General features: G+C 40.3%; 1 protein-coding gene across 7 annotated transcripts in view; it reads right to left on the reverse strand.

Moving 5' to 3' along the window:
• LOC132816471 (spermatogenesis-associated protein 13-like) overlaps positions 1 to 19486 on the reverse strand; it is a 241377-nt gene that overhangs the window by 111252 nt on the left and 110639 nt on the right. The window lies entirely within an intron of this gene.

A 19486-nucleotide genomic window follows, 5' to 3' on the forward strand; every position in this document is an offset into this window, starting at 1 on the left:
GACACTTCACATTTTCCTTTAAAATTAGTAGTTAGGGTCTAGGCTGCCTTCCTAAAATATTGAGGGGTCTGGTCTGGTCCAAAACACACTCATGTGACCTACAGAGGGATACATACAGGAAGTAAGTATCACCAGCCACAGAAACTAGAGTTCCGAGGTTTGCAGCTCAATTGGCAGCTCGAGTCATTGTGGTGACAGAGGACAACATGGATAGCACAGCAAGGCAAGTGGTCACACTGCAGAATAGGGGCATGCAGGCAGATAGGGAGTGGATGACGGTCAGGTCACCAAGACAGCCAGGCAGAAAGCGCATTAGTCACCTGGAAATGGATTTTGTTTGCTCATCAGTTTTCCGTTCTGGATCTTCAGATCAACGAAACGGTAGACAGAGTGGCATGGATATTGCAGCCACTCCTGAATTGCAGGCTCTCTTGTAAAACAAAATAGTGTGGCATGGTTAGTCAACGACAGTATTATGGAAGCAGAAAGGATGTTTAAGAACTCGTCTGCTGAGGTGGTATGGGCTGAGGCTAGAAACAGGAAAGGAGAGGTCACCACTTTTAGGAGTTTTCCACAGGCCTATGAATAGTTCAAAAGATGTAGAGGAAAGGATAGCAAGAATAATGCTGGATAGGAGCGAGAGTAATAGGGCAGTTGTTATGGAAGACTGTAACTTTCCAAATATTGATTGGAAACACTATAGTTCGAGTACTTTAGACGGATCAGTTTTTGTCCAATGTGTGCAAAATGAATTCCTGATACAGTATGTAGGCAAGCCAACAAGGGGCAAGGCCACATTTGATTTGATGCTTGGTAATGAATCCAGCTAGGTGAGCATTTTGGTGCTAGTGACCCCAATTTGGTTATGTTTAGTGATGGAAAGGAATAGGTATATACCACTGGGCAAGAGTTATCGCTGCGGGAAAATGCAATGATGTGAGTAGGCAAGATTTAGGATGCACAGGATGGAGATGATCAATGCAGGGGATGGGCACAATTGAAATGTGGAGCTCATTCAACGAGCAGCTACTCTGCACGCCCTTGATAGGTTTGTACCTGTCAGGCAGGGAGGAAGTAGTCGAGCGAGGGAATGGTGGTTTACTAAAGAAGTTGAACCACTCATCAAGAGAAAGAAGGCAGCTTATGTTAGGATGAGATGTGGAGGTTCAGTTACAGCACTTGAGAGTTACAAGAAAGACCGAAAGAGAGCGCCAAGAGGAGCCAGGAGGGGACGTGAGAAGTCATTGGCAGGTAGAATCAAGGAAAACCCTTAAGTTTTCCATAGGAATATCAGGGACAAAGGAATGATGGGAGAAAGATTAGGGCCAATCAAAAATAGTTGTGGAAAGTTGTGCGTGGAGTCAGAGGAGATAGGGGAAGCACTAAATGAATGTTTCTTGTCAGTATTCATACTGGAAAAAGACAAATGCTGTCGCGGAGAACACAGATACAGATAAATAGACTAAACGGGATTGACTTTCCCAGTGAGGTGGTGTTATCTATTTTCACACGTTCCAGAATTGCTAAGTCCCCTGGTCCTGATGGGATTTATCCTAGGATTCTCTGGGAAGCCAGCAAGGAGATTGCAGAGTCTTTAGCTTTAATCTTTATGTTGTCACGGTCTAAAGAGGAAAAAGTTGATCAGGGATAGTCAACACGGTTGTGAAAGGTAGGTCGTGCCTCACAAATCTTATTGGGTTCTTTGAGATGGTGACCAAATAGATGAATGAGGGTAAAAAGTGATTGATGTGGTATATATGGATATCAGTAAGGCGTTTGATAAGGTTCCCCACAGTAGGCTATTGCACAAAACACGGAGGCATGGGATTGAGGGCGATTTAGCGGTTTAGTTCAGAAGTTGACTAGCTGAAAGAAGACAGAGGGTGGTAATTGATGGGAAAGTTTCATCCTGGAGTTCAGTTACTCGTGGTGTACCGCAAGGATCTGTTTTGGGTCTTCTGCTGTTTGTCATTTTATAAATGACTTAGATGATGTTAGTAAATTTGCAGACAACACAAAGGCCGGAGAAGTTTAGATAGTGCTGAAGGATGTTGCAGGTTAGAGGGACATAGATAAATTGCAGAGCTGAACTGAGAGGTAACAAATGGAGTTTAATGCTGAAGTGTGTGGTGATTCACCTGGAAGAAGCAACAGGAATAAAAAGTACTGGACTAACGCGAAGATTCTTGCTAGTGTAGATGAGGAGAGAGATCTCTGTGTCCATGTACATAGATGTCTGAAAGTTGGCACCCAGAAGGCATAAGGTGTGTTAGCTTTTATTGGTAGAGGGATTCAATTTCAAACCCAAGAGGCTATACTGCAGCTGTACAAAACTCTGATGTGGCTGGACTCTTGAGTATTGTGTACAGTTCTGGTCACCGCATTAGAGTAAGGATGTGGAAGCTCTGAAAAGGATTGAGTAGATTTACTAGGATGCTTCCTGATATGAAGGGAAGGTCTTATGAAGAAAGGCTGAGAGACTTGAGGCTGTTTTCATTACAAAGAAGGCGGTTGAGGGGTGTCTTATTTGAGACATACCAAGATAATCAGAGGATCAGATAGGGCAGACAGTAAGAGCCTTTTTCTTCGGATGGTGATCCGGGGGGACATAGCTTTAAATTGAAGGGTGATAAATGTCAGCGGTAGTTTCTTTATTCAGTAGCAGGGGTGTGGAACGCAGTGCCTGCAACAGTGGTAGACTTGCCAACTTTAAAGGAATTTAAACAGTCATTGGATAATGATATGGATGAAAATTGAATAGTGTAGGATAGATGGGCTTCAGATTGGTTCAACAGGTCAGCGGAACATCAAGGGCTGAAGGGCCTGTACTGCGCTGTAATGCTCTAGGTTCTAAAATTCAAAATCATGTTTTTTTTTAGCCATCTGGGAACTCCCCCAAATAATTACCAAAAAATGCAAAATAGAGAGTTTGTGTGGGAGGAGCCTCCACGTGTTCGTCAAGTTTTGATGTGTAGTTTTTTTCCGGTTTGAAAACTTTTATATTTCTAAAATTATACACCTAAAAAGCCAGAAACACAACAAAGAATTTTTTTTTTTACAATTGAGGAGAGATTTTTCTTTCAAGTAAGACTTTTCCCAACAGAATTGGTCTGTGAACTTTTAATCTGCAGAGCAATTTTCTTTTAATTTGACAATAAAAATATTACAAAAAAAATGTGAAAGATAGGTTATTTTGCGTATGGAGCTTGTGGAGAAGTCTATATGTGGACAGCTCTGGACTTTTTTTTAAATCCACAGATTGAAAGGTAAATGTTGGATTATTTGAGGAAGAGTCTCTTTCTCACTTGTTCAGTTAAGTGTTTGATTTATTTTAATATTTACATGTTCAGACTTCTTTCTATTTTTGTACAATTTTTAATTTTGTGGGTAAGTAAAGTAGTTTTTTTTTAAAAGAGCTATTGAGAGCTTCTTTTTAGGCCTAGTGTCGCTGAGAGCATACAAGAGACATGAGTATGACGACGAGTAGAATTAAAGAAGTGATTACACAGCAGGGTCAGTCAGATAAATGGCTGACTGCCAGGAAAAGGTAAGAAGGTAGTTCAGAAGTCTCCTGCAGCAGTTCCTTTCTCAAAAAGATGTTTTGCTTTGGAGACTGTTGAAAGAAATAGTGCCTCAGAGGACAACGTAGTCAGATTTAGGGCATTATGAACAAATTTTGTGTTAAATAAGGTTTGTCCATATTGAAAAGAATAATTGCTACAGGATCAATGTCAGGGTGCAGACAGGAGATTCTGCAGGAGAGAGACAGAGAGACAGAGAGACCAGAAGGTCTTATATGCATTGGTAAGAACGACAGTTAAGGGTCAAGGTTTTGCAAAGTAAATATAAGAGGATAGGTAGAAGGTTAAATAAACAGATCAAAATTAATCATCTCTGGTTTACTTCCAGCGCCAAGTTTAATGAGGGAAGGAATAAAAGAATAGGAGATATAATGGCTGAAGGGATAGTGCAACATCTAGGGATTCGGTTTCTTGGTTATTGGGATCTCTTCTGGTACAGAAAAATCCTTTTCAAAAAGGATGGGTTTCACCTGAAGTGGAAAGGACCAAGATCCTGGCAGGGTCACTTACTAGTTTTATTTCATGAACCTGTAAACTTTTTTTGGGGGGGGCTCCTCCCTCATAACAGGGAAAATAGAAAGAGTGAGGATGGTTCTGAATCAGAAAAAAAGCAAGTTCATTAGAAAAGTCAGAACAAAAGTAACTGAAGAATTTAACTGCATTTATTTCAATGCAAGAGGCTAACAGGTAAACCTGATGAACTCAACAGCAAGTATGGGAACATGGGACTGGGACAGCATAGCGGTTACAGAGACTTGACTGAAGGAAGTTCAACATTCTGGGTTTTAGATATTATAAGGAGGATAGAAAGAAGTGAGATAGAAGGAGAGTTGGCATTTTTGATTAAAGAAAACACTACTACCTTAATTAGAGAAGATTTGAGAGAACATTTAGTGAAAATATATGGATTGAAATCCAAAAGAAGAAAGGGATGACCACCAGGATCCCAACAGTCAGAGAGAAATTGAGAAGCAAGTATATAGAAATCTCAAATATATGTCAGGAATTTTAATTTTCCAAACATTAACACAATGGCAGTCCCAGTCAAAGGTTGTGAAGAACTTTGTTAAACGGGTTCAAGAAAATTTTCTTTATCACAAAGTAAACTTTCCGACTACAGAAGGATGAGAATTTAGGATACACAGTTAGCAAGTTTGTGGATGACAGCAAGATGTGCAAACTCTACACAGTCATCTAAAGGATGAAATCAAAACCCAGGTCTCTGGTGCTGAAGCAGCAATGCTTACCACTGAGTCACCGTGTCACTCCGACTAGCTGATGCCTTTTCTCTTCCTTTCAGATGTTAAAGAAAAGATGCTGGAAGAAGTCACATCAGACTTGAAACATTAACTTTGCTTCTTTATCCACAGAGTCTCTTTGATATTTTGTGCCCATTTTCAGATTTCCAAATCCGTGGTGGTTTGTTCATATTTTCTAGGAGAAATATGTTTTTACTGCACATGAGAGTGTGACAGAGAGTGAGAGAGAGAGTGTGAGAGAGAGAGAGTGTGAGAGAGAGAGAGAGAGTGTGAGAGAGAGAGAGAGAGAGTGAGAGAGAGAGAAAGAGAGAGAGAGAGAGAAAAAGAGAGAGAGAGAGAGAAAAAAGAGAGAGAAAAAGAGAGAGAGAGAGAAAAAGAGAGAGAGAGAGAGAGAGAGAGAGAGAGAGAGAGAGAGAGAGAGAGAGAGAGAGAGAGAGAGAGAGAGAGAGATTGAAAGAATGTCTTCATTGCAAGAGGATTTCACTACGGGAGTAGAGATGATGGCATCACAGCGCTTTGGTCTCCTTATCTGAGGATAGATGCTCTTGCTTTACTGAGAATGCAATGAATGTTGACCAGTATAACCCCTGGGATATCTGGACGGTCTTACTGGGAGAAGTTGAATCAGTTAAGATTATTTTAGCTGGAGCTCAGAAGAATGGAGGTGGGAGAGTCTGCAGGACAAGCAACTCTGTGAAAGATGGCCCTTGGTCTGACCAAAACACACTGGACTTCCCAAGCAAAGTGCTGTCATTGACTGACTGTTGCAGACTGTCACATGCAGGACTACTTGAAGGATGATGACAGCTTGGGGCAGCTGCCACAGAAGCATAATGGAAAAGGTCACCAGCCGAAAAGGAGATTGAGTCATTTCTTAATGTGCAACTAAAAATTGCTAAACCTATCAGGCTGATTGACTGAAAAAAAAAGTGCATGTGAACAAAGGCATTGAAGCACAAGAAGCAGGAGGAGGCCATTCAGCACATCAAGTCTGCTCCACTATTCTTCAAGATCATGACTAATCTGATAATCCTTGACATCTCTTTCCTGCCTCATCCCAAAAACCTCAACTTCTTTACTGAGTAAAAACTTCTCTTGCAGCCTTGAGTAACAATCCAGTCTCAACAGACCTCCGCACTGAAGAATCACACAGATTCACCACCAGCGAAGAAATTCCTCATCTCCATCTTGCATGAGCAAGCCCTTACTCTAAGATTATGCTTTCTAGTCCAAGATTCTCTCACAGAGGAAACAGCCTGTTTGCACCTATCTTATCCAACTGCCTAAGAATCCTGTATGCTTAAATAAGATAGTCTCTCATTCACGTCGACTCCAATGAACACAAACCCAGCCTACTTAACCTTTCCTCATGAGAAAATCCATTCATGCCAAGGATTAACCCAGTGAACCTTCTTTGGACTTTGTCCAATGTCAGATAAGGGGATTGAGGGAGGCAATGGCAGAGTATTATTAACACTAAGATTATGAAATCTAGAGATACAGGCAATGTTTGGGTACCACACTTCAATTCATACCTTGGCAAATGAAAATATAAATCTGCAATTAAGAGTTTATTAATGATTATGAATCATTGTCAATAGTCAAGAAAACTAGTTTGGTTCACTAATATCCTTTAGGGACAGCAACTGCCATCCTTATCTGGTCTGGCCTATGTGTAACTCAAGAACTATAGCAATATGATGGAGTCTTAAACTACTGTCACAGCAATTACGGATGGACAATAAATGCTGGTCTAGCCAAAGTCCACATAGTGTGGATGACTGAAAAAAAAAGAACCGTTCACAGCATTCCAAGTTTATAGGTCCTTGAAAGTGGAGTGACAGGTAGATAGGATAGTGAAAAAGCATTTGGTATGCTTTCCTTTATCAGAGTATTGAGTACAGGAGTTGGGAGGTCATGATGCAGCTGTACAGAACATTGTTTAGGCCATTGTTGGAATATTGCATGCAATTCTGGCCTCCTTCCTTTCAGAAAGATGTTGTGAAACTTGAAAAGGTTCAGAAAAGATTTACAGGGATGTTGCCAGGGTTGGAGGATTTGAGCTATAGGGAGAGGCTGAACAAGCTGGGGCTGTTTTCCCTGGAGCGTTGGAGGCTGAGTGGTGACCTTATAGAGGTTTACAAAATTATGAGGGGCATGGATAGGATAAATAGACAAAGTCTTTTCCCTGAGGTGGGGGAGTCCACAACTAGAGGGCATAGGTTTAAGGTGAGGGGGGAAAAGATATAAGAGAGACCTAAAGGGGCAACTATTTCATGCAGAGGGTGGTACGTGTATGGAATGAGCTGCCAGAGGAAGTGGTGGAGGCTAGTACAATTACAACATTTAAAAAGGCATTTGGATGGGTATATTAATAGGAAGGGTTTAGAAGGATATGGGTACGCTGGCAGGTGGGACTAGATTAGGTTGGCATGGATAGGTTGGACCGAAGGGTCTGTTTCCATGCTGTGCATCTCTATGACTCTGTATGTAGTCTGATTAATGCCTTGTACACTTTGAGCAAGACTGTTCATTGAAATATAGGCCAGTATTCCATTTGGTTTCCCTATCACCTGAACTTAGATGTTAACTTTTTGAGATTCATGGACAAGGACACCCAAATCCCCCTCTGCTGCAGCTTTCCCTAAAGATATAATATTCGGATCCTCTATTCTTCCTGTTAAAATACATAACACCACATTTTCCTATATTGTATTCCATTTACAAACTTTCTTTCAGCCATATCTTTTCATTCCAACTATTCAAAATGGTACTGGATTGTGACAACAGTTGAAACCTTTCACTGTATTGTACGGTGTTGTTCATTGTGGAGTACAAGCAACAATAAAATCATTCATTCATCATTATCACAGATAGGTTTAAACAATTACTTTGCAGTGAATAACTGAATTATAGCAACATATTCAATTGACAAGGCTGTCTAAGAATCATATTCACGCACTACTCAAAGATTAAGCCATGCATGTCTAACTACTCACGGACAAAATTGGGATCATTAAGAATGGGAATCAATACAGCCACCCTTGCTGCTGTCCCATTCCCCCCACCCCAACTCAGGTCGAAGTGAAACACTCCGAAGATGCAATAGTTTTACCTCCTTCATCTTTATTCCAGGCTCGAGAGGGAGACAGAACGATCGCCCAAGTGCACAGCAACATGAGTGCACTGTCTTCTCCGGAACAGCAATTTTTCAATTAACTATACATTCATTTTACAGGAAGGATCATCCAGATACAGTAACGAGTATCAACAGTAAAGATTAAGTCATCTGCTGTTACACAATGAATAACCGGCTTCACATAATGAATACTTTTCACCTTGTTAACTGACTTTACATACTGAATGCTCCTAGTATTGGTGAATGGCTCTACGTAATGAATGCATTTCCACCTCATTAACCTATTACCCTTGCCTGCAGCAAACCATTGTTAACTGCAAGCTCTTATCTGATCGGAGGCATGCTCAGCTGAGCCCCTTGTTTCACAAAACTTGAAACATAACTCTTTCCCTGTATACTCCTACACATTTTCATTACTGGAATGAACTGAAAAAGGTTTTTCCAACATGATGGTGTGTAAATGTCATCAAAACTAACAAATTCCATGGTCTCAAAAGGATGTGCAAGAAATATCATTTTGACAAGTATTTTGTCTGATCCCAAAAGTTAGTTGAATTCGGCTTAGATAAAGGGTTGTATGGACTTATTACTTTTTATAAATGAGAATACATATTTTTAAAAAAATATTCAGTCACAGAATGTGGAATTTACTAGTGGAACCATTTATTCCCTAACTAGCTTTGAGAAGGTGGTGATGCTGAGCCATCTACTTGAACTGCTGCAGTCATTTGGTGTAGGAACACCCGGAATGCTGTTAGTGAAAAAGTGTTCCAGGAATTTGACCCAACGACACTGAAGGAATGGTAATATATTTTGAAGTCAGGATGATCATCAGACCAAATTGCTGCCCCCAGATTTTTGTCTTGTGAACCAAATTACTAAATACCATGGAACCATACAGGTCATAACCAAAGTTAAATCAATAATCCCATTAATCTGTAAATATCTCCAGCTACATATTCTAACAGATCATTTTGATGTTTTTGGTATTTTAAACGACATTTAGCTCTCAAGCAATTTCAAATAGTTAACTAGTCATTTCTATGGGAACTGGCTTTGTGTATACATGAAAACAGTCAAAAGGTCATGGAATAGATGATGGATAAATCAGAAAATTGATCTTGCATAGTTGTCCTTTAAGCCCTCAATATATTCCAAAGCACATCAAAACCAACTTATAACTTTTCCAAGTCTCTCAATGACTTTTTTTGGGGGGGGGGGGGGTGCACAGTAGAATGGAATCAAACTTTGACTTCAAAACAGCAACTATTGGCTGATTTAGGTAAACGCCCTCATCATAAATTCCCAGGTGGGAAGTGTGCACATGAACAAAAGGCATTTTCAGACCCATCCTGCATCCTATTGACACTGTCCTCAGCATTGATGGTCCCTCTTAAGAATGAAGCAATGATAATGGAGAACATATTATTTTCATTGGAGCATATATTTCAGAGCTGATTCACCTCTTTTTAATTTAATCCTCTCCTTTTTTACCTTGTGCATGGCCTTGATGGGTAGTGCTTACCGATCATTCCTTTAAATTCACAGTACGTGCAATTTGGTTTTGGTAAAAAAAATCCAAGGGTGTGATATAGTATGTGAAAAAAACAACAACAAAAAAATGGGCTTGTTTGTCTGCTCTCCTCTTCCAACTGCATTTTAATTTAATCACCTCCCTCTTTCATACCCTTCAGTTATTGTTGCACTGCCCCAGTGGGTAGTGCCTGTTAATCGTAACTTTAATTAAAAACATGGATGACAAGATGATGGTTCAATTAACCAAAAAAAGGCTGGTTTTCCCTAGAAAGTTTTATGAATGAGAAAGAACGGACTGAAGTGTGGTTTGAATTATGAAATTCAAATGAATCGTTGTAGAAAACGGACTGACCCCTAAATGGATGATTAGCAGTTTAACACTCAATACCAGCGTAACTGGTTATAATACAAATATCATTAAAAAATAATTTCCAGGTCACCATATGACTCAGGGGAAAAGAATCTCATTGTCCTAGTCATCTCCACCCCCACCACAATGCTTACATTTGCTTAAAATTGTTGATTGTTATTAATTATATAAATTCTTGCTATCATAGAACTTGAAACACTACTTATAAACAAAGTTTAGGCTTTTCACTTTACACTCATCAGGACTGAAGTGCAAAGAAACCAACGTAGGAAAAACATCAGCAATTTATATAGCATGAGAAGAGGCAGCCGATTGGTTTAGGTATGGAGGCCGTTGAGATGCAGCAGGAACTGTTAATTGTCATGGTGATCTAACTGAATTCAAATCTAGGCAGGTCAGCACTAGAATTACAAAATAACATTTTAAGCCAAATTGTAGGCTGCTCCCTCTGCTGCTATCTGTACCTGTACTGGGGCCCTGCAAGTACCATGATCCTTAGACCTTGATACCAAAAGCAGTCAAACCCAAAACAGAGATTTCCTCACATGTAGTACAGTCCATTCTGATATAAACCTGATAGGTCTATTCTCGTGCAATCTTGTGTTAGAAGATGATCATGCAATAGCCATGCCATTTAAACTAAACAGGGCCAGAATCATGTTATAGCCAATACAGGTAAGGAAATAATAATCTAAATTCTTCAATCACATTAAAGCCAATTTGTGCTCAAGAAATGCATGTTAGAGCAGAACCCAACTGTAGTTATGTTAAGAACAAAGAACATAGAAAACTTACAGAGCCTGTTCCTGGACTTCGGCCCTCCAAGCCTGAGCCGATCCAAATGTACTGTTTAAAACTAATCGGTCAATTCCTAAGCATTTGTATCCCTCTGCTCCCCACCTGCTCATGTATCTGTCCAGATACACCTTAAATGAATCTACCATGCCAGCGTCTACCCCTTCTGCTGGCAACGCGTTCCAGATGCCACCACCCTCTGCGTGAAGTATTTGCTGCATGTATCCCCCTTAAACTTTCCACCTCTCTCCTTGAAAGCGTGACCTCTCGTTATGGAATCCTTCACCCTGGGGAAAAGCTGGTCTCTATCTACCCCATTGATACCCTTCATGATTTTGTAAACCTCAATCAAGTTCCCCACCCCCATCTCCTTTTTCTAATGGAAATAAACCTAACCTATTTAACCCCTCTTCGTAGCTAGCATCTTCCACACCAGGCAACATCCTCGTAAACCTTCTCTGCACCCTCTCCAAAGCGTCCACATCCTTTTAGTGAATGTGGCGACCAAAACTGTACACAGTATTTGAAATGTGGTCGAACTAATGTCCTGCACAATTTTAACATGACTTGCCAGCTCTTGTACTCAATACCTGCCCAATCAAGACAAGCATACTATATGCCTTCTTGACTGCTCTATCCACCTAAGCAGCAACCTTCAGTGTACAATGGACCTGCACTCCCAGATCTCTCTGTCCATCAATTTTTCCCAAGGCTCTTCTGTTTATTGTATAATTCGCTCTAGAATTAGTCTTGCCTAAATGCATCACCTCACATTTGTCTGGATTGAAATCCATCTGCCACTTTTCCACCCAACTCTCCAGTCTATTTATATCCTCCTGTATTCTCTGACAGTCCCTTATGCTTTCTGCTACTCCACCAAACTTCATGTCATCTGCAAACTTGCTGATCATACCACGATCAGTGCCCTCTTCCAGATCACTTATATATATTACAAACAACAGTGGCCCCAACACTGACCCCTGCGGAACACCACTGGTCACCTTTCTCCATTTCGAGAAACTCCCTTCAACTACTACTCCCTGCTTCCTGTTGCTCAACCAGTTCTTTATCCACCTAGCTAGAACATCCTGCACACCATGTGACTTCACTTTCTCCATTAGTCTACCATGGGGAACCTTATCAAACATCCATGTATATGACATCAACAGCCTTTCCTTCATCTATCAACTTGGTCACTTCCTCAAAGAAGTCTATTAAGTTGGTATGGCATGATCTCCCCCGCACAAAACCACGTTGCCTATCATTAATAAGCCCGTTCTTTTCTAAATATAAATAGATCCTAACCCCCAGTACCCTCTCCAGCACCACCGACGTCAGGCTCACTAGTCTGCAATTATCAAGAATATCCCTACTACCCTATTTATACTAGGGGACAACATGAGCAACCTTTCAGTTCTCTGGCACCTCACCTGCATTTAAGGATGCCACAAAGATATCTGTCAGGGCCCCAGCTATTTCCACGCTCACCTCCCTCAGCAACCTGGGATAGATCCCATCTGGTCCTGGGGATTTGACCACCTTAATATCCTTTAGCTTACCTAACATATCTTCCCTACTTAGGTCAACGTGATCCAGACTAATCGAACCTTTATCTCTAATCTCAACATTCATCACGTTCCTCTCCTCAGTGAACACGGATGCGAAAAAATCATTCAGAATCTCACCCATTCTCTCAGGTTCGGCACACAGCCTTCCTTCATTAACTTTTAGTGAACCAATCCTTTCTCTCGTTATCAGCTTGCTTCTTATAGAAGAATAAAACGCTTTGGGATTCTCCTTGCTAAAGCTATTCCATGACCCCTTTTAGCCCACTTGATTCCTCATTTAAGACTTGCCCTACTCTTCAGATATTCCTGCAGGGCCTGTTCTGTTCTTAGCTGCCTAGACCTTATGTACGCTTCCCTTTTCCTCTTAGCTAGTCGTACAATTTCTCCTGTCATCTATGGTTCACAAATCTTGCCCTTCTGATCCTTTGCCTTCAACAGGACATACCTATCCTGCAATTCCCACCTATCAAATGTGGACTTCCCTTCAAATAGCTGTGTCCAATCCACATTTGAGCTCCTGCTTAATTTTGTTACAATTGGCCTGGCCCAGTTTAGTACTCTTCCCTTAGGACCACTATCATCTTTATCTACGAATATTCTAAAACTTAGAATTGTGGTCACTGTTCCCAAAAACAAACCCCCACTGCTACTTCTACCACCTGTCCTGGCTCGTTCTTCAGTATCAGGTCTAATATGGCCCCTTCCGTCGTCAGACTATTGACATACTGCTCTAGAAAACTCTCCTGGACACTTTAATTCTACCCCATCCAGACCTCTGATGCTAACTGTATCCCAGTCAATGTTGGGAAAATTAAAATCTCCCATCACCACTACCCTATTGCCTCTACCATCTTCCCATAATCTGTTTACCTATTTGTTCTTCTACCTTATATTCACTATTGGGAGGTCTTTAATACAGCCCCAACAAAGTAATTGCACCCTTATTTCTCAGCTCCACCCATAATGCCTCACTACCCACGACCGCCATAGTGTCCTCCTTGAGCACAGCCGTAATATCATCCCCAACCAGCAATGCAACTCACCCCCTCACTTTTACTCCCCTCCCTGTCCTGCCTGAAGAGTCTACATGCTGGAACATTTAGTTGCCAATCATCATGCCCTTCCTTCAACCAAGTCTTTGTGTTTGCAATAACATCATACTCCCAGGCATCAATCCAAGCCCTAAGTTCATCTGCCTTACACACTATACTCGTTGCATTAAAGTAGATGCATTTCAGTTCTTTTGCACTTATCTGCTCTCTGCTTACTCTTCCCTTTATTAATGCTATCTTCATAATTCTTAGTCTCCACCTCACTGCCTACTGGTTTCCTCTTTGGTTCCCAGGCACTAGACACATTAGTTCAAAACCTCCCCAACAGCAGTAGCAAAAACTGCCCCAAGGACATTGATTCTGGTCTGGTTCAGATGTAGACCGTCCATTTTGTCATAGTCCTACCTTCCCCAGAACCAGTCCCAAAGTCCAACAAATCTGAATCCTTCTGTCCTACACCATCTCTCAAGCCACATGTTCATACTGCCTTTTTTTTTATTTCTAGACTGGCTAGCACATGGCATTGGTAGTAATCCAGAGATCACTACCTTTGAGGTCCTCCTTTTTAGCGTCTCTCCTAACTCCCTGAATGATGTTGAGTAAAAGTGAATACTGCAGATGCTGGAGATTAGAGTGGTGCTAGAAAAGCACAACAGGTCAGGCAGCATCCAAGGAGCAGGAAAATCAATGTTTCAGGCAAAAAGCCATTCATCAGGAAGTTATGTTGCCACATGCTAAGTTACCACATGCTACTGCCAATACAATTATTGATGGCAATGATTACCCAAGCTTAAAATCAATAAACTAATTATTGGTCATAGGAAGAGGGCCTTGCAGTCAGCATTACAATGAAATAGACTAGTAAGGTATAGGTACACATTGTGGGTCATCACACCTCAGCTGAGGGGACAGGTTGAGAAAGACAGTACTTCATGGTAACCTCAACTAATGCAGGAATTGAACCCATGCTATTGGTATACAGTGCATCACAAACCAGGCCTCCAGCCAACTGAATTAACCAACACCTAGATTGAGAAGAGCAGCCTGCAGTCAGCATCATAGTGAAGCAAACTGGGAAGAGAACACAGCAGTTATATAAAAGCAAATTACTGCAGATGCTGGAATCTGAAACCAAAAGAGAAAATGCTGGAAAATCTCAGCAGGTCTGGCAGTATCTAGAAGGAGAGAAAAGACCTGATGTTGAGTCTAACTGACCCTTTGTCAAAACTTTGACAAAGGGTCAGTTAGACTCGAAATGTCAGCTCTCTTCTCTCCTTATAGATGCTGCCAGACCTACTGAGATTTTCCAGAGAACACAGGTCTAGCAGCTCAACTTTCCAGGGTTTAGCTGTTTCAGGTGTGATAGAGTGGGATGTTAAAGAGGTATGAGAGCTGTATTACTGATGAAAAAGAATGTCACAGGTGCACTAAGAAAGGGATATCTTGGAGGGCTCATCCAGTGAACTCAGGGATGAGAAAGGGGCAATTACAATGATGGGCCTATCAACAGCCAATGGGAGATGGAAGAAATGGGAGATGTAGGCAGATCATGAAAACAAAAGGGGTTTGTAACTTCCAACATTGACTGGGACTCTTCATGCCAGGGGTTTAAATGGAACAGGATTTGTCAAGTGCATCAGGAGTGTTTCTTGAACAAAATATAGCTAGTCCAATTAGGGACAGGGCCATATTAGAACTTGCATTGGAGAATGAATGGTGGTGGTGTTGGTGGGGTGTGGAGGCTATTTACAGCAGTATTAGGCAGGAACTGGAGAAAATAGATTGGGGGCAACTATTTGCAAGAGTAAATCCATATCTGACATAGGAGAATCTTTTAAAGGCCAGCTGATCAGAGATAGAGCTGAAAATGTGTTGCTGGAAAAGTGCAGCAGGTCAGGCAGCATCTAAAAAGCAGGAGAATCGATGTTTCAGGCATGAGCCCTTCTTCAGGAAGCTGAGAGATAGAGGCCAGCATGCTCCTGAGGATGAAAGGTAAAGATAGCAAAATTTGAGAATCCTGGATGATAAAAGCTATTGAAGTTTTAGCCAAAAAGAGCAAGCAGATCTAAGATTTAAGAATCTGAAATTCAACAAGTCCCTTGAGGAAAATAAAGGGAGCAGGAAAGAACTTACAAGGAATTAGGACAGTTAAATGGACCATGAAATGACTTCAGCAAATAGGATTAAGGAGAATTCCAAGACATTTTATATGCATATTAGGAGCAAGAGGATAACTCGGGAAAGGGTAGGACAAAGCAAGGAACATGTGCGTGGAGGCAGTGGTCTGCCCAAAATATCTTGGTCTTCCAGAGCAAAGAGTTGACCTTGACCAGGTGTTGCAGACTAGCACACTCCCTGGTCCAGGACTATAGTGCTGAGGAACATACTAAAACTTGGAGTAGTTACCACCAAGGGACAGTGGGGAAAGACCACCATCTGAGATCTCTCTGAAATTAACTCAAATGGACCCCTGTTTATCAGACCCTCCTAGTGCCTCAAATGTATATAAATATATTCTAGTATGTGTAAGAGATGGCTTTGGTTTGGATTGCCAAATTCCAATATTTGTTTACTTGATATGCTACTGCAAAGAACCAAATTGCATTTGTGACTATTTATAAAAAGATACTTTTTGAAATTAAAAAAAACTACAATTATTTTAATTGGTTGACTGTAATATGTTGGCTTTAAAAAAAGCAAAGTCCACGGAGCAGATAAATTATCGTAACAGTGGGTAGACGTTTACAAGCTACATATTTAAATGAAAAGCGCTCTGCCCTGGAGGTTTAGTTTAGAATAAAAACAGGACAGCTAGGCGTATAACAAAAATGGAAATTACTGGTGAAGCTCAGAAGATCTGGCAGCATCTGTGATGAGAGAGCAAAATTCATGTTTTTAGTCCAGTAACTTCATCTCAATGGAGAACAGCTCTGTATATGCCAGCTGAAGGAGAACAATTAGCATACGCCACGATTTGCTAAAGATTTTGCTATATTATATAGGGAGAGGCAATGGCCTTGTGGTATTATTGCTTGACTATTAATCCAGAAATTAGGTGATGATCTGTTGATTGTCAGGGAAATACCCATCAGGTTCACTAATGTCCTTTGGTGTCGTCCTTACTTGATCTGGCCTACATGGGACTTCACATCTATGGCATTCTTAAATGGTAAAAGAATGCTGGCCTAGCCAGCAATTCCCACATCATGTCCAATTAGCAGGGCAGACGCAACCATGCAGCCAAATGTAAACATGACCAATTCAACTTTTAATTATGCAAAAAGATGATTAAAAGAAGGATCATAGAAATCAGTTTTTGTTCAGTTCCCAGATTTCAAGTGGCTACATGCTATTTACGTCAAGGGGTCATGGCACACAGCCCCTTTTTTGACAAACAGCCTGTCTCCAGAGAAAATTGGTCACCTGTCCCTCATCCTACCTCCATTAGATCTAGAAGTGGTGAGGTTAGCGTCAATTGGATTCAAAATGAAATGAGAGATTTTATTTCCCAGCAGTTGCAAATCTACCTTGCTTAGAAAATAGACCAAAAGTATAATAAGCTTTCATTAAGAATGATGCTGGAACCATGGATACCTTTAGTGAAAGCTCCTAACTGCCTGCTACAAAACCTGGAAGCCGTGGAGAACTCGAATAAGAAGTTGACAAGTTGGTCAACTTCAAGTTGGTCGGGTGGGGCAAATTAAGTTCAATGCAGGAAAGACAGGTGATGCATTTTGTAGGAAAATATGGGCAAAAAGTATAAAAATAGGGGTACAACAAATACAAAATAGGGCGTGTAATACTTAAGGAGATACAGCAGCAGAGGATCTGGATTTTTTTTTTCAGAGCTCAAAGGTGGCAGAACAGGTGGTGTGAGCAGTTAAACTGGCTTTATTAATAGAGGCAGAGTGCAAGAACAAGGAGGTTCTGTTGCATTTATACAAGGTTAGACATCAAACAGAGTACTGTATACAATTCTAGGTACCACACAATAGGATGTGAACACACTGGAGAGAATGCAGAGGAGACATATAAGAAAGGATTCTGATCCCTGGAACCAATCTGTTCCAACAGTGTCTAATTGTATCTTTGAACAGGTTGGATTAGAAAACATTTAGAATTAAGGCCAGGAAATCTGTCCAATTTTAGCCTAAACCTGTTGAAATCAGCAAAAACGAAGGATATTTTCTAGTCTCTTTAGATACATGTGCAGAAATCATTGTAACACTTTTCTTAGTTTCTAAATACAGTAGCTGTATATGGATCTAAATACTAGCTCTCTCAATTCTTAGTTAGAATTCTCAATTCAAGAAAAAAAGTACTGTTCTACAGATTTGTCAATTGTTCAGTAATATTCAATGAAGTTATTTTTTAAAACAAAACCAATATTGTAACTGTATAATGAAAGTTAGATTTATTAACTTTTGCTACACAAATACTTAATCCTTAAAAACCCAAACATTTCCTTTCTTACTTTCCCAAATCATCTTTATAAAAAAAATTGCAGATTTAATCAGCAAGGTAATTTAAAGGTGATAAAAAGAATGCCGATGATGGATCAGGAGAGTCAAAACATAAAGTTCACTTTTCAGTACATTCAAAAAGTTAAAAACAATGATAATCAAGGTTACACTAAGCATATGCTGACTTCATGCCCTAGCCTCTGGGAACAGAGGGAAACTACCCATTTTGTAAGGAATTGAAAATATAGAGATCTATTTTCAAAACAAATATACAGGAGGAGATTTTAGAATACATACACAGAAAAACCCAGAAGTCATTTGAAATACATATAGACCACAGCTTTCTTATTCAGTTTAAAATAGTTTGGCACTAAAATGATCTGAATGAGTCAAGTGCCTCAAATATCATAGCTTATGTGTCACTATCGACAATCTTGTTCAAGAACACTGGGTAAAAACAGCAACCCGAGGAAAACATTGGTAGCTCCATTGAGAAATAGGGTTGGGCTGTTTACACTATAGGTTTACAATTTACACAGGTTTGCCAGTGGTCCATCTTAGCACCTTAAGTGCAATTGCAGAATTACACACACACACAAACATAAATGTCATAGCAAAAGGTGGAGAAAAAGATGGCCAGTCTTTTCCCCTGCTCCTAAACACTCTTCAGTGGCTTCTGCCAGAAAGAAATTTTATAAAAGTGAGAGCAGAGTTAGCACAAATGAATGGGAAATATTATTGTCAAGCTGCTGTCACCCCTTGAAATTGTACTCCACAATGACTAATATTTCAGGTTAAAAAACACTAAAGATGAAACAAAAACAAAAACAATGGGGAAATGAGTCAGCTCACAATTTGATCCCAATACCTGCTGTCATCATCACATGGAGGCTGGGGCAAAGGGGGGGGGAAATGTCATGAGTGGGCTACATTCCTTATGGAGGTTTCTCATTAAGGAAATATTGTACGATCTTAAGTCTAGCATTACCAGTACATGAAATGCTTTCTGAATAATAAAACTGAACCTTCTGCACAACTGCCTTTCAATAATCAGTTAATAATCAATTAACTTTAAAAAAAAGTACATCAACAAATAGCCTAGTTTTTCCAAAGTTTACCTTTGTTTGGAATTACATTGCTAAAAATTGAGAACATTGGAAAGGTGACAATTCCCAATCCCACTAAGACAGCTATTTGGTTTAAAAATTTTCCCTAGATAGGTCAGAGTCTTTATTTCTCAGCTAGCAAAGCAAAAAGGAAAGTCTCAAATTTGGTCACTTATTTGTGACCAGTTCATTCAACTAACCAGGAGTGTATATATGGATTCAGCAAAGTTAGTTTCTGGGTCAGAAGAAAAACAGTTGCAACACTTCCTGCTTTTGATTGATAAAACTGGACTTCAGAGGAAAGGACAAGCAGGTTTGACTGTGAAGCCCTTACGGTCAAATAATCTGCCAATACTCCGTCAAGGCAGAGCAGTACTGCTGAAACTACTCAATACCCACAGATCAATAAAAAATGAAGATATTAAACATCAGCAGGCATTATCATTTTTTTTAATCAAAAGGAGAATATATAACACTGAATAAATTACCTTGATTTATCTGGGATGGTTAACCATAACACTAACATTGGTGCTCATAACTGGCACCTTTTAGGCCACTTTATAGCAATGAAGCACAGCATTTTTCTCAAGGTATAGTATATAATGTTTCTCAAAGAC

Source organism: Hemiscyllium ocellatum, chromosome 6 (assembly GCF_020745735.1).
Source record: "Hemiscyllium ocellatum isolate sHemOce1 chromosome 6, sHemOce1.pat.X.cur, whole genome shotgun sequence".
NCBI classification, from domain to species: domain Eukaryota; kingdom Metazoa; phylum Chordata; class Chondrichthyes; order Orectolobiformes; family Hemiscylliidae; genus Hemiscyllium; species Hemiscyllium ocellatum.